The 13,387-nt window shown below is 42.5% G+C and overlaps 1 long non-coding RNA gene across 1 annotated transcript in view; it reads right to left on the bottom strand.

The window, feature by feature from the left end:
* The window catches only part of LOC143269416 (uncharacterized), a 104,849-nt gene extending 103,411 nt beyond the window's left edge, over positions 1-1,438 (bottom strand). Inside the window, exon 1 of the long non-coding RNA XR_013045830.1 lies at positions 1,038-1,438. This is a non-coding gene — a long non-coding RNA (uncharacterized LOC143269416). The remainder of the gene's footprint in view (positions 1-1,037) is intronic.
* Positions 1,439-13,387: the final 11,949 nt, after the last annotated feature.

Genomic DNA, 13,387 nt, shown 5'->3' with positions numbered 1-13,387 from the left:
TTTGCTTTTCAAGACAGGGTTTCTCTGTGTAACAATTCTGAGTGTCATGGAACTCACTTTGTAGACCAGGCTGGCCTTGAACTCACAGAGCTCTGCCGGCCTCTGCCTTTCAAGTCCTAGGATTAGAGGAATGTGCCACTACACCTGGCTCAACTCTGCGCTTTTAGTAGATACACATCTATTGCTTTTAAAAAGTGGACTTAGAACCCCAAAATTGTCAGAAATTTAAAGAATAGTTAAAATGTACCATCATACAAAATGTAAAAGAATCTTATGATGTATTGGCATTTTAAAAAAAAGAACTTTGCAGCCAGGCAGTGGTGGCGCATGCCTTTAATCCCAGCACTCGGGAGGCAGAGGCAGGTGGATCTCTGTGAGTTCGAGGCCAGCCTGGGCTACAGAGTGAGTTCCAGGAAAGGCACAAAACTACACAAAAACCCTGTCTCAAAAAACCAAAAAAAAAAGAACCTTATAATTTGGGCTGTTCTTCAAGTAGCCACATCTGGTCTGGTCTGCTCTATTTTAAGTGTGATTTATTCACAAACAAATAAAAATATACTCGCTACATTTACTTTAAATTTTAAATGTTGGAAAATCATAGAAGCTTCTACTGCTGAATTACACAGAACTCGGACCTCTCTCTCTCTCTCTCTCTCTCTCTCTCTCTCTCTCTCTCTCTCTCTCTCTCTCCCTCCCTCCCTCCCTCCCTCCCTCCCTCCCTCTCTCTTTCTCCCTCTCTCTCCCTCTCTCTCGTATGAGATACAATCAAAACTTGGAGGGAGGGAGAGATGATGTACACCATAGGAAAACAGAGAAAGTCATTATGTTTCTTGAAGTCCCAGAGAGAGGGTGAGGGGTGGGATGTGTGTGCCCTTCCAGTGAACTCTCTCCCACAGTCCTGTTCCGGAATTCTCTCCAAGCAGCTCCATTTCCCTCGCATCGCAGCCTTCAATAAAGCTGACCCATGAGGGACAGGACGTGCCTGGGTCCAACACTTCAGGTCCACAAATCCGACCTATTTAAATGCCGGTACTTACGCGTGCAGCGGCTTGGTTAGGTGCGGTGGTGCGTAGCTGGAACCCCAGCTATCTAGAGGCTAAGGTGGGATGATCTCTCGAGCCTAGAAGTTCAAGTTCAAGGTAGGCCAGGGTAACACAGTAAGATGCTGGCAAAAAATAAAAACAAGGTGTAATGGTTGCCATCAAACCCGGAGCTTATTTTACACATGCACCTAGGCATGAGACATAGGAGTAAGGCTCCGGTCTTGCTGCTGCTGCTGCTGCTGCTGCTGATGATGATGATGATGATGATGTTACTGTGTAACACAGCCTGGCCTGAAGCTCACTATGTAACACAAGGCAGCTCTAGTTCGCCATCACCCTGTCTCGGTCTGCCCCGTTCTGGTGTGTCAGGGACGGCTGAACTTTTTTTTGGCTCTTGGCTCTCATTTCGTTTTTCCTTTTTATTCTTGAGACAGAGTCTCATTATGTAGCCTTGACTGTCAGGAAACTTACTATGTCGACCAGACAGATCTCAAACTCGTAGAGACCAGCCTGTGCCACTAGAATTAAAGGTATGTGCTACCACACCATTGCCATTTTTTTCTTTTTCTTTTTTTCTTTTCTTTTCTTTCTCTTTTTCTTTCTTTTTTTTTTTTCAAGACAGGGTTTCTCTGTGTAGCCCTGGCTGTCCTGGAACTCACTCTGTAGACCAGGCCGGCCTCAGACTCAGAGATCCACCTGCCTCTCCCAAGTGCTGGGATTAAAGGGTCATTTTTTAATGATTTTTTTAATGATTCCTATTTATTTATTTATTTATTTATGTACATTGGTGTTTTGCCTACATGTCTGTCTGTGTGAGGGTGTCAGATCCCCTGGAACTGGAGTTACAGACAGTTGTGAGGTGTCATGTGGGTGCTGGAAGAACAGCTGGTGCTCTTAACCTCTGAGCCATCTCTCCAGTCCCGTCATTTTTTTTAATTAGACCTTTATTGCTTACTTATTGTCAGCCAGCAGCTAGACACTAGAATCAGTTAACCTAACCACTTGCTGTTTTAACAGATAAAACCTTCAACTCTTGGCATCATGTTTTTTTTGTTTTTGTTTTGGTTTTTTTTTTTTTTTGGTTTTTTTTTTTGTTTGTTTGTTTTGTTTGTTTGTTTGTTTTTGGTTTTTCAAGACAGGGTTTCTCTGTGTAGTTTTGCGCCTTTCCTGGAACTCACTTGGTAGCCCAGGCTGGCCTCAAACTCACAGAGATCCGCCTGGCTCTGCCTCCCAAGTGCTGGGATTAAAGGCGTGCACCACCACCGCCCAGCTGGCATCATGTTTTAATAAAGTCTATTTATTACTCACATCCCAGAGCAGTGGAGGGTAACGGATGGACGATTTATTCCACACTTGTGGTGTGGGACGTGGGTTCCTTCCTGTGGCTCCACTATCTTAAACATGCCATCCAGGGATCAGCCCACTCTGTGCATCCAGGACGAGCAAGCATTGAGGATTGTTCCAGGGACAGATTTTATAGGTCAGCTCTCACAGTGGCTCTCATCACCTCCACTTACGTTCTCTTTGGCAGAATGTATCACATGACCCTATCTAACTACAAAGGAGACTGTGAAAAACCGGTCCACACAGCTGGAGGCGGCAGCAGCGGTGGCAGCGCATGCCTTTAATCCCAGCACTCAGGAGGCAGAGCCAGGTGGATCTCTGTGAGTTCGAGGCCAGCCTGGGCTAGAGAGCGAGATCCAGGCACCAAAAGTACACAGAGAAACTCTATCTTGAAAAACCAAGGGGAAAAAAAAAAAGGTCTATGCACATGGCCAGAAAAAAATAAGTGGACCCTCTCTAGCACAGTTGACATTCCCCTGTCTTCTCACTCACTCTCTCTGCAACTACTTAATTATCTCTATTTTACTAATAGAGAATTGAGAAAGTCTCAAAAGCAGACCAAATGCCCAGTGTCTTGAAGTATTTTCTCATGGTTGGGCTTCCCATCAGACCTGCAAGAACTGATTGCCAAAAAAAAATCATCTATTTATTGTAGCAATTTGCGAAAGAAGGCTTGAACTTTCGTTCAAATATAGCAAAAAGCCCAAGAGACATAGCCCACACAGTAACCATTCCTTTCTCCTCCCCCTCCTTTCAGAGTCTACGTTTTGAACAGAGGAAGGTATCCAGCGATGGACCAGTGATGTGCAAACAGCTGGTACAGAGTTATCTCCTGTGGAGCGGAGGTGCTCCTCTGCCGTGATGGTCCAGGGTCATATTCCTGTTTGATCGTGGTTGGGTACTCTTCCCTTCAGCCTATGGAGGAAACGTGCAGAACCCACTGGCAAACGGGGAGGTGATACCTAAGTACGGTCTGTGAGCTGCCTCTAATTAAGGGTCTCAGTTTTTAAACCATGTGTGTGGTTTATGGCCCTCTTTTAACTCTGGTTAAAGGCTGCACATGACAAAGCAATTTACCTACCAAATCCTGAGCATTAAGGGGCTAGGATTGTAACGGAGTGCAGGATGCTTGTTAGTATGACTGAGGCCCTGGGTTCCATGCCCAGCCTCAAAAAAAAATTCTTTTTACTTAAGGCTGGAAAGATGCCTCAGTAGGTAAGAGTGGGATGCTAGTCTATTCCAAGTGCTTCCTGTGCAAGAATGGGGACCTGAGTTCAGATCCCAGCAACCAGATAAAAAGCTGGTGTGGCTCTACACATTGTGGGAAACACAGCTAAGTGTGCTGGATATGACAATGACAGACCAGGGTACCCAAGGTCCTCCCCTAGCTTCAGTGTGTACATGTTCACTGGCACACACGTGTATGCATATACCACCCATACATGGACCACACATACGAACATAAAAGCTAATAAAATCAAGCTCTAAAAATAAAGGTCTGAATACTGTGTGGGCATCAGTACTACACATCATACTATGCACAGTCTGTGATATGTCTTTCTGCCAACAATGAGCTGTGAGAATAGATAAGAATGCCCCTTTGCAGGTGGGGGGGACATGATGCTTGTTTATTTTATATTTATGATCAGACATTGGAGTTGGTGGGTCCCTGAAGAAACTGGGAGAATCTGCCAAAATAAATAATTTACATTTTTCAACCTTAAAAGATACACAGTATGCTGCTCTTATCTCTTAGAATCATGTTTTGCACAGACATTTCTCAAAAGATTAAAATGAAGTCAAAGCAAGCTGGGCTGTGGTGGCGCACACCTTTAATCCCAGCACTCAGAAGGCAGAGTCAGGCCGATCTCTGTGAAATCAAGGCCAGCCTGGGCTACAGAATGAGTTCCAGGGCTACATACAGAAACCCTATCTCAAAAGAAGAAGAAGAAGAAGAAGAAGAAGAAGAAGAAGAAGAAGAAGAAGAAGAAGAAGAAGAAGAAGAAGAAGAAGAAGAAGAAAAGGAAGGAAGGAAGGAAGGAAGGAAGGAAGGAAGGAAGGAAGGAAAGAAAGAAAGAAAGAAAGAAAGAAAGAAAGAAAGAAAGAAAGAAAGAAAGAAAGAAAGAAAGAAAGAGAGAAAGAAAGAAAGAGAGAAAGAGAGAAAGAAAGAGAGAAAGAAAGAGAGAAAGAAAGAAAGACTGGAGAGATGACTCAGAGATTAAGAGCACCAACTGTTCTTCCAGAGGTCCTGAGTTCAATTCCCAGCAACCACATGGTGGCTCACAACCGTCTGTAATGAGATCTGGCTCCCTCTTCTGTATACATAATAAATAAATAAATTAAAAAAAGAAAGAGAGAGAGAGAGAGAGAGAGAGAGAGAGAGAGAGAGAGAGAGAGAAAGGAAGGAAGGAAGGAAGGAAGGAAGGAAGGAAGGAAGGAAGGAAGGAAGGAAGGAAGGAAGAAAGAAAGAAAGAAAGAAAGAAAGAAAGAAAGAAAGAAAGAAAGAAAGAAAGAAAGAAAGAAAGAAAGAAAGAAAGAAAGAAAAAGGAAAAAGTAACACACACCTTTACAGGACGCAGAGGCAGGTGGATCTCTAAATTCCAGACCAGCCTGGTCTACAGATCCAGTTCCAGGACAGCCAGGGCTACACAGAGAAACCTTGTCATGGGGGATGGGGGAGACTGAAATTTGAGGGACTGGAGAGATGGCTCAGCAGTTAAGAGCACTGGCTTCTTCCAAGATACCTAGGTTTCTCAGCACCCACATGGCAGCTCAAAACCATCTCTAACTCCCGTTCCAAGGGATCCCACACCATCTTCTGGTCCTATACAGGCACTGCACGCACATGGCACACAAGATATACTCACAGACAAAACACCCATAGACGTAAAATAAATAATAAATATTTTTTTTTCTTTTTTTTTTTTTTTTTTTTGGTTTTTCGAGACAGGGTTTCTCTGTGTAGCTTTGCGCCTTTCCTGACACTCACTTGGTAGTCCAGGCTGGCCTCGAACTCACAGAGATCCACCTGCCTCTGCCTCCCAAGTGCTGGGATTAAAGGCGTGCGCCACCACCGCCCAGCAATAATAAATAATTTTAAAAGCTAAACCAGGCACTGTGGTATGCAACTGTAACCCCAGCAGTTGAGGGGTGAAGGCAGGAAGATAAGGAATCGAGGGTCATCTTTGGCTACATAACAACTTATGTAGCCTGGACTACATGAGACCTTCTCTCAAAAACACAAATGATAATAATGAAGTTAATAAATAAAAACAAAAGAAATCTTAATGGGAGCTATCCATTAGGGACTGTATCAGCCAGATTTCTGGTTCTGTGAATAGGTACCTAAGAAAATCAACTTCAAAAGAAGGAAAGGCTTATTGTCAATCAGGATTTCAGATATTTCGGCCTGTGGCCACTTTGGGCCTGTGGGGTCATGCCAAGAGCTCATAGGAGAGCAGACCTGGTCACTTGTGATTGTCAAGAAGCAAAGAACAGAAAAAGTAGCTGGGGTCCCAGTGGTCTCTTCAAGGTAGTACCTGTGGTGGCCTAAATTCTCTCTGGGAGGCCTCATCTTCTAAAGGTTCCAACACTTCTTGACATGGCTAGTCTGGAGACCCTACCTTTCTCATGCATAGGCCTCTGAGGGACATTAAATATCCTAACCACAGCAGTAACCTTCACTGCAAATGCAGGTACAATACAATTATTTCATTCAAGTCTATTTTCCAATAATGTTGCACACTCAATAAGTGTGTGAATATTTAAAAAATAATTCAGAGCTGGTTACAGTGGTGCAAGCCTGTGATCTCAGGACTCAGGAGGAAAAAGCAAGAATATCACAATCCAAGGCTAGCCTGAACTACATCAAGAGTTCCAGGCCTTCCAGGGCTACACAGCAAGACTCAGCCTCAATGATGATGATGATGATGATGATGATGATAATAATAGAATTATTTCAGTCTTATTCCATTTCACTTTGTAAAATCAAAGCTGTATAAATCTATGTAAATTTAAGAAACCTGCTCTATGTATTGAGACACTAAAAACTTCAAGATTACATTTTCAATGTAGAAATTTGAGGCAGGAAAAACCTTCAACTACAAATATGTTGTTTTAATATAATCTTTACAATTAACTTTTGAAGTAATGACAACATTTTTATCCATCTTATTACTGAAATTTAAGAAAAATTAATTAACATAAACCTTTTGGAATTAAAATGCTATTTTTTTTCCTTTTGAGGCAGGTCCTCATTATTATAAACCCAGACTGGCCCTGAACTTAGTATGTATCCCAAGCTGGCCTTGAACACCTATTTCTCCTGCTTCAGCCTCCTGTGCCACTAGGCCTGGTTGTTTGAATTTTGCTTAGCTTGGTCTTAAGTCTTCAGAGTGGGAATATATGGAATGAATAATTTTGATTAAGAAAATTATGTGAAACCAGGCTGGTGCTGGTGCATACCTTTGATCCCAGCACTCAAGAGGCAGAGGCAGATAGATTTCTGTGAGTTTGAGTCTACAGGGCTAGTTCCAGGACAGCCAGAGCTGTTATACAGAGAAACTCTGTCTCTAAAAACCAAAGAAAGAAGGGGGGGACGGGGACACATGAACTTCTTATCCTACCTAAACATTTGCTACTAGATGACTTCCATAGCTTAGATCCTGGTACTTGTACTGATGTCAGCCATCTAGAAGCTTCTTCTGGTGCTCTCTTTATGTAAATTTTCCTTCAGTTTACTTTCCAGTTGATAAATTGGCTTAAAATCACAAAATCAGAACCACAAGTAAACACATGCCCATGCTCCCTTCAGACTCTGATAGTTGATACATTTCCAAGAAGATTGGCAATATAGGGACTTTCTTCCCTCTGCTCAGTTGTCCGGGAATGACAAGTCCTCCCTAAGTAGATTACGCTATGCAGAGCTACTAACCTGGCAGAGAGAACAAGCTCTGAGCTGAAGCAACTGAGCCAAGACAGCCAAGAAAATAGCTTCCCTTCCCCGGCTCCCTGATCATGTGAACCAAATCTGTAATATGGACTTGGATCCAAATTTCTTTTGTTTTTTAGATTTATTTATTTGTTATGTATACAGTATTCTGCCTGCATGTGTCCCTGCAGGCCAGAAGAGGGCACCAGATCTCATTACAGATGGTTGTGAGCCACCATGTGGTTGCTGGGAATTGAACTCAGGACCTTTGGAAGAGCAGCCAGTGCCCTTAACCGCTGAGCCATCTCTCCAGCCCTCTTTTTCTTTTTTTCTTTTTTCTTTTTTGGTTTTTCAAGACAGGGTTTCCCTGTGTAGCTTTGTGCCTTTCCTGGAACTCACTCTGTAGCTAGAACTCACAGAGATCCACCTGCCTCTGCCTCCCAAGTGCTGGGATTAAAGGCGTTCGCCACCACCACCCAGCCTGGATCCAAATTTCTAACAGAGCATATTAACATTCCAGATTATACACTCAGGGTTGTTCTTACCTAAGAGTGACCTGTAAGCAAGTTATAACTTCTAAACTAGCCTAAACCAGGAACTCTCTAAACCAAACCAGCACTCACTCTTCCTTCAGTGACTTCCTTAGCCTTGAGAAATCTACTCAAAGAAGCCAGGTGTTGTGACCCATGCTTGTAACCCCAGCATTTGGAAAATGGGGGCAAGAAGATTACCACCATGCATTTGTTAGGATCCTGGAGAAGTCCCACAAAAGACCACCATCCATGTATGCAATCAACAAGAGCGTTTATCATCTGGGGAAAGCTTCCACTTTGGTGTCAGTGCTGAGAGGGACCTGTGAGTTCCTTTCAAGTACAGCTAAGGGGAGTTCCCAGAGCAGTTAGATCATCTCAGATATGATTGGTTTAAGTAAATGGCAATCACATTAGTACATTCTGATTGGCCAGAGCTAGTCAGGGGCTGATTAAGGCTACAGTTTTTCCATTTGGGGGGCAGGTCTGGACAAATCCCAGACTTGTCCTTATTTGGTTTTCTGCTAACTGTGGCTCAGGCCTGGTACAGCATGTACCAGACCTCCTCATCCTTACTGTCAGGGGTGTCAGAGATTGCCCTTTGTTCATGGCTCCCTCAGAAAGTGCTTGCCCAGTCTGAAGAAAACTGAAATTGAGACCTGATCTCTGAGAGAAGACTGAGCAGCCAGTTATGATATTTGGCAGGCCCTCTGGGTTTTGTTTTATATTCCACTTTGATTTTCACAAGGGCATGTGTTGAAGTTGCTGGCATTTGTGATTGCATGATAGACCAATGATACAGGGAGATGTAAGAAGGTAGGTGCTTAAAAAAAATTCTTTTTTAAGGTTTTTTTACTTATTTATTTACTATGTATATATAGTGTTCTGCTTGTATAAACACCAGTATGCCAGAAGAGGGTACCAGATCTCATTACAGATGGTTGTCAGCCACCATGTGGTTGCTGGGAACTGAACTCAGGACCTCTGGAAGCGCAACCTGTGCTCTTAGCCTCTGAGCCATCTCTCCAGCTCCAAATTTGATCAAATACTTATTCTATTGTCTTATCTTTATTCCTCCAGCCAGGTCCTGAAACTATTGCTAAATCTGTTCAGTTGTATTGTTCTTACAAAATACCCTTATTCTCGACCCTTGTTCAGATAGGCTGACAGCTGTACTTTAAATGACATTCTACAGATCTAGAGAGAAGGCTCAGTGGTTGATAGCAGATACTGCTCTTACAGAGAACCACAGTTCAGTTCCCAGCATCCACACTAGGCAGCTTACAACCACCTCTAACTCCAGCTCTAGGGAATCTGTCTCCCTCTTCTGGCCTCCATGGGTACCTACACTCACATTTGCACAGCCCCTTACACACTTCCACATCATTTAAAAATACAAATCAATCTTTAAATTGCAATACATAATCCTGAGGTGTTGAGAACATTTTCTGTCTGATATCGCCTACTGGTTGTCAAGTTGCCAACAGCTCACAATGCTCTGTGTGGGGTGCTTATGAGAAAAGCTAAGCAGGCATTATTAGTTGCCTCATTGACAGACATTTCCACCTTATTTCTTGCTCACCTAGTCTACATTTGTGGATGCATAAGGCAGAAATGCAATGTGGGTAATGGACCCTTCCCCTCAGCCCCATCCTTTAACCTCTAATGGTGTTACCTCCCTTTTGCTATAATTGATTTAGTGGTGGGAATGTGGCTGGCATAAAACTCTGACCAATCATCCTAGCACTCAGGAGGGAGGCAGAGGCAGGAGGACATCTGTGAGTTCGAGGCCAGCTTGGTCTACAAAGCGAGTTCTAGGAAAGGTGCGAAGTTACACAGAGAGTCCTGTCTTGAAAAACAAGAAGGAGGAGGAGGAGGAGGAGGAGGAGGAGGAGGAGGAGGAGGAGGAGGAGGAGAAGAAGAAGAAGAAGAAGAAGAAGAAGAAGAAGAAGAAGAAGAAGAAGAAGAAGAAGAAGAAGAAGAAGAAGAAAATAATAGTAAGTTCAAGACCAACCTAGGCTACATGGTAAACCCATATCTCTGAGAAAAAGAAGAGGACATAGATGAGGAGGAGGAGATCTACTTGAAGGAAAAAGAAACTGAAGAGGAGAGAAGCAACTTCTGATCACACTCTCTAACATTCTCACCAAGAAAAGATAAGTCAGTATCTTGTTTCCATAAAACAAGAACCAAGTACTATTTTTAAAGTAGGATCTACTTTAAATTTATGAGCATATAAAATTTTAAAACATGAAAACAGAATTTAAAAATCAAAATAGAGGCTGGAATATAGACGTGTAGAAATCTCTCAAAAGGACAGGATAAAAACCAAGCTAAGATTCCCTGCAGCTCCCTGGCCAGCTTGTCCAGCCAAAGCAGTGCATGCCAGGTTCAGGTACAGCCCTGACTCAAAAGGAAAAAAAAAAGTGGAGAGTAATTGAGGAAGACATCCAACATCAACCTCTAACCTGTATACCCCTCCCCTGACACATACACTATAGATAGTCATACAAGCACATACATACATACATACATACATACATACATACATACATACATAGACACATACACACACACCATAAATATACACAGATATCACACACAAATTTAAAAGGAGCAGGAGAGAACCACCTACTCTTTGATTATATTTTTATAAATGTCTATTACCTGACTCAAACTTCAGATGTCAATGCACAAAAGACCTTAGGTTGACTCTCCAGCACCACAAATAAATAAGAAGTCCCATACAGATCAAGATTTACAAGGAAAACTCAAAACTTGAAAGTAAGAGAGGAAATTGTGGGAGAATTATTCTGATAAATGGGAATGGGAAAAGCATTTCTGAGCGTGATACAAGATATAGAAAAAGGCTAAATATAATTTTTTTAATTCTGCTTAGAAACAACATCATACACCAACCCAAAACACAGGAAAATCTGCTAACGACTCTTTGCATTCCCAAAAACTGATAAGAAAAAAGGCCAATATTTGACTCAAAAAAAAAAGAGGCAAAAATATAAACAAACAGTTCTCAGGAAATAAGTTGCATATTGCTTTAAACCATAAAAATATGCTCAAACCTCTCTATAATAAGGGAAGTGCAAATTAAACTTCCAGATTGGCACAGACAAAAATTCTGATAACACCATGTGGATGAAGGTTAGGCAGACAGATGCTCAGGCATATTGCTGGTGGGAGTGTAAACTGCCTCACCCCCTGTGGGGAAGAACTTGACAACATCTATCTAAGCCTCAAATGTGTGTTTTGGCAGGCACCATGAGTTGTATACCCCAAAACCATTCCTTCAGATTTGTTGCTAACAGAACCCAGTTGCTCAGGTGGCCATGAGCCAAGCACCCAGCAATGAATCTATGTATTGATTACTTATATTTATCAAGCACCTGCTGGCTGCTAGCTAGGCGCTGTTCCATGCTCTGAAAAGACACCAATGAAGGACACCAAGGCCAAGCTTCGTGACAACCCTGGCTGAGGTTTTAAAGCAAAGGATAACGGTGATACTATGGTGTACGCGTCAAATAATAACTGACAATACAATTTTCTATCTGAACGGAGGCTTTTGAGAGGGAATTGAATGCTCTCTAACATGAACTGGCAACATAGCACAAACTCGGATGAGTACCGACAGACTCGAAAGTATGGGTTCTCCTTCCTAATCCTAAAATAATGATGACGTCAACACTGTCTCCGTTGCTGTTCTAAACAATGCCCTTCCGTTTTCTGTTCTAAAAACCACTTTACTCTGGAAGAAAACCCATCCCTCAACTAGCTCTGGAGACAATGATTGCTACAGATAAATATGCAATGATGTTCAACTTCTTTAAGAATGAGGGAAGTTTCACTCTGGCCAGAGAAGCGGGTCCTTTGTGTATGTTTTATGGCTTCCTGTTTAGTGTTTTGTTTGTTTGTTTTGTTTTTTCAAGACAGGGTTTCTCTGGGTAGTTTTGGTGCCTGTCCTGGATCTCACTCTGTAGCCCACGCTGGCCTCGAACTCACAGAGATTTGCCTGGCTCTGCCTCCCAGGTGCTGGGACTAAAGGCGTGCGCCACCACTACCTGGCCTGTTTAGTGTTTTTATGGGATTCCTGAGTGTGCAAACGAGTGGGTCTCTGAGTCTACATCTGCCTCTTGTGCCTTTTCTTGGGTTCTTTTCTTCCGTTTGCTTGTTTCATCCTATTCTGATGCGTTAGTTTTTGTTTTAACTTAATATATTTTATTTTATTATTTTCTCTTAGAAGCCTGTTTGTTTTCTAATGAGACACAGAAAGAGAGAGGATCTGGATGGGAGGGGAGGTAGGGAGGAAATCAAGATATATTATATGGGGAAGAAATCTATTTTCAAAACAAGGAAAAAGTTTTCAAAAAATCCAACTATTTGAAAAAATGAGGGAAGTTGGAATAAGGTTACTAATAAGACCTAAATCTTTGAGGGGCTTGAAAAAGAGGAAGGATGTGGACAGAACACTCTATAAAGCTTGGGCAACTTGAATTGAGATGGTAATGCAGTGTATAATTATTTGGGTATATCCCTTGATATGAAATGATTAAATTATTATTGACTCCAAGGAAAAACAGATTATACTATGGATTTGGGCTCTTTTTTTTTGTTTTTTTTTTTTTTTTTTTTTTTTGGTTTTTTGAGACAGGGTTTACTCTGTGTAACTTTGCGCCTTCCCTGGAGCTCACTTGGTAGCCCAGGCTGGCCTCGAACTCACAGAGATCCGCCTGGTTCTGCCTCCCGAGTGCTGGGATTAAAGGCGTGTGCCACCACCGCCCGGCTGGATTTGGGCTCTTAAAAACAACACAGAAACACAGAGGGGCTGGAGAGATGGCTCAGAGGTTAAGAGTACTGGCTGCTCTTCCAGAGGTCCTGAGTTCAATTCCCAGCCAACCACATGATGGCTCACAACCATCTGTAATGAGATCTGGCGCCCTCCTCTGTATACATAATAAATAAATAAATCTTTAAAAAAAAAAAAAAAAAACACAGAGCTCTAGTACAATGGTTCTCACCCTTCCTAATGTTGCGACCCTTTAATACAGTTCCTCATGTGTGGTGACCCCCAACTGTAAAATTACTTCATTACTACTTCATAACTGTAATTTTGCTACTGCTATGAATCGTAGCATAAATAGCTGATACGCTACCCCTGTTGAGAACCCACTGCTCTAGAGAATGAAAAAAATATTAGAGTCACTTGCTGTCCGCTGACTTCTGCTTAATGATCACCTACTAACTCGCCTTGGGACCCAGGAACAGGCTCACCAAACAAGAAGACATCTGCCAGAACTCTGGGTAACCTTCCTTGCTGCTAAAGGAATGAATTTGGAAAGTTTGTTGCGTGGGACTGGTTTTCCACTCAAGCACCAATCTTAGTAGTAGTCTTACCGCCTGCAGGAGTTAGCACGTAACCACAAAGCGACATTTGTAAAAAGGAAAAGTTGATTGGCTAAAGGTTGAAGGAAGGCAGACCCAGGAGAATGAGAGGAAGCCTGCTGGTTAGTTCTTGTTGGCTTCACACA

This window comes from Peromyscus maniculatus, chromosome 18 (assembly GCF_049852395.1).
Source record: "Peromyscus maniculatus bairdii isolate BWxNUB_F1_BW_parent chromosome 18, HU_Pman_BW_mat_3.1, whole genome shotgun sequence".
NCBI classification, from domain to species: domain Eukaryota; kingdom Metazoa; phylum Chordata; class Mammalia; order Rodentia; family Cricetidae; genus Peromyscus; species Peromyscus maniculatus.
Note: the sequence above shows the minus strand (reverse complement) of the source record. Positions and strands in the feature narration are given on the sequence as shown.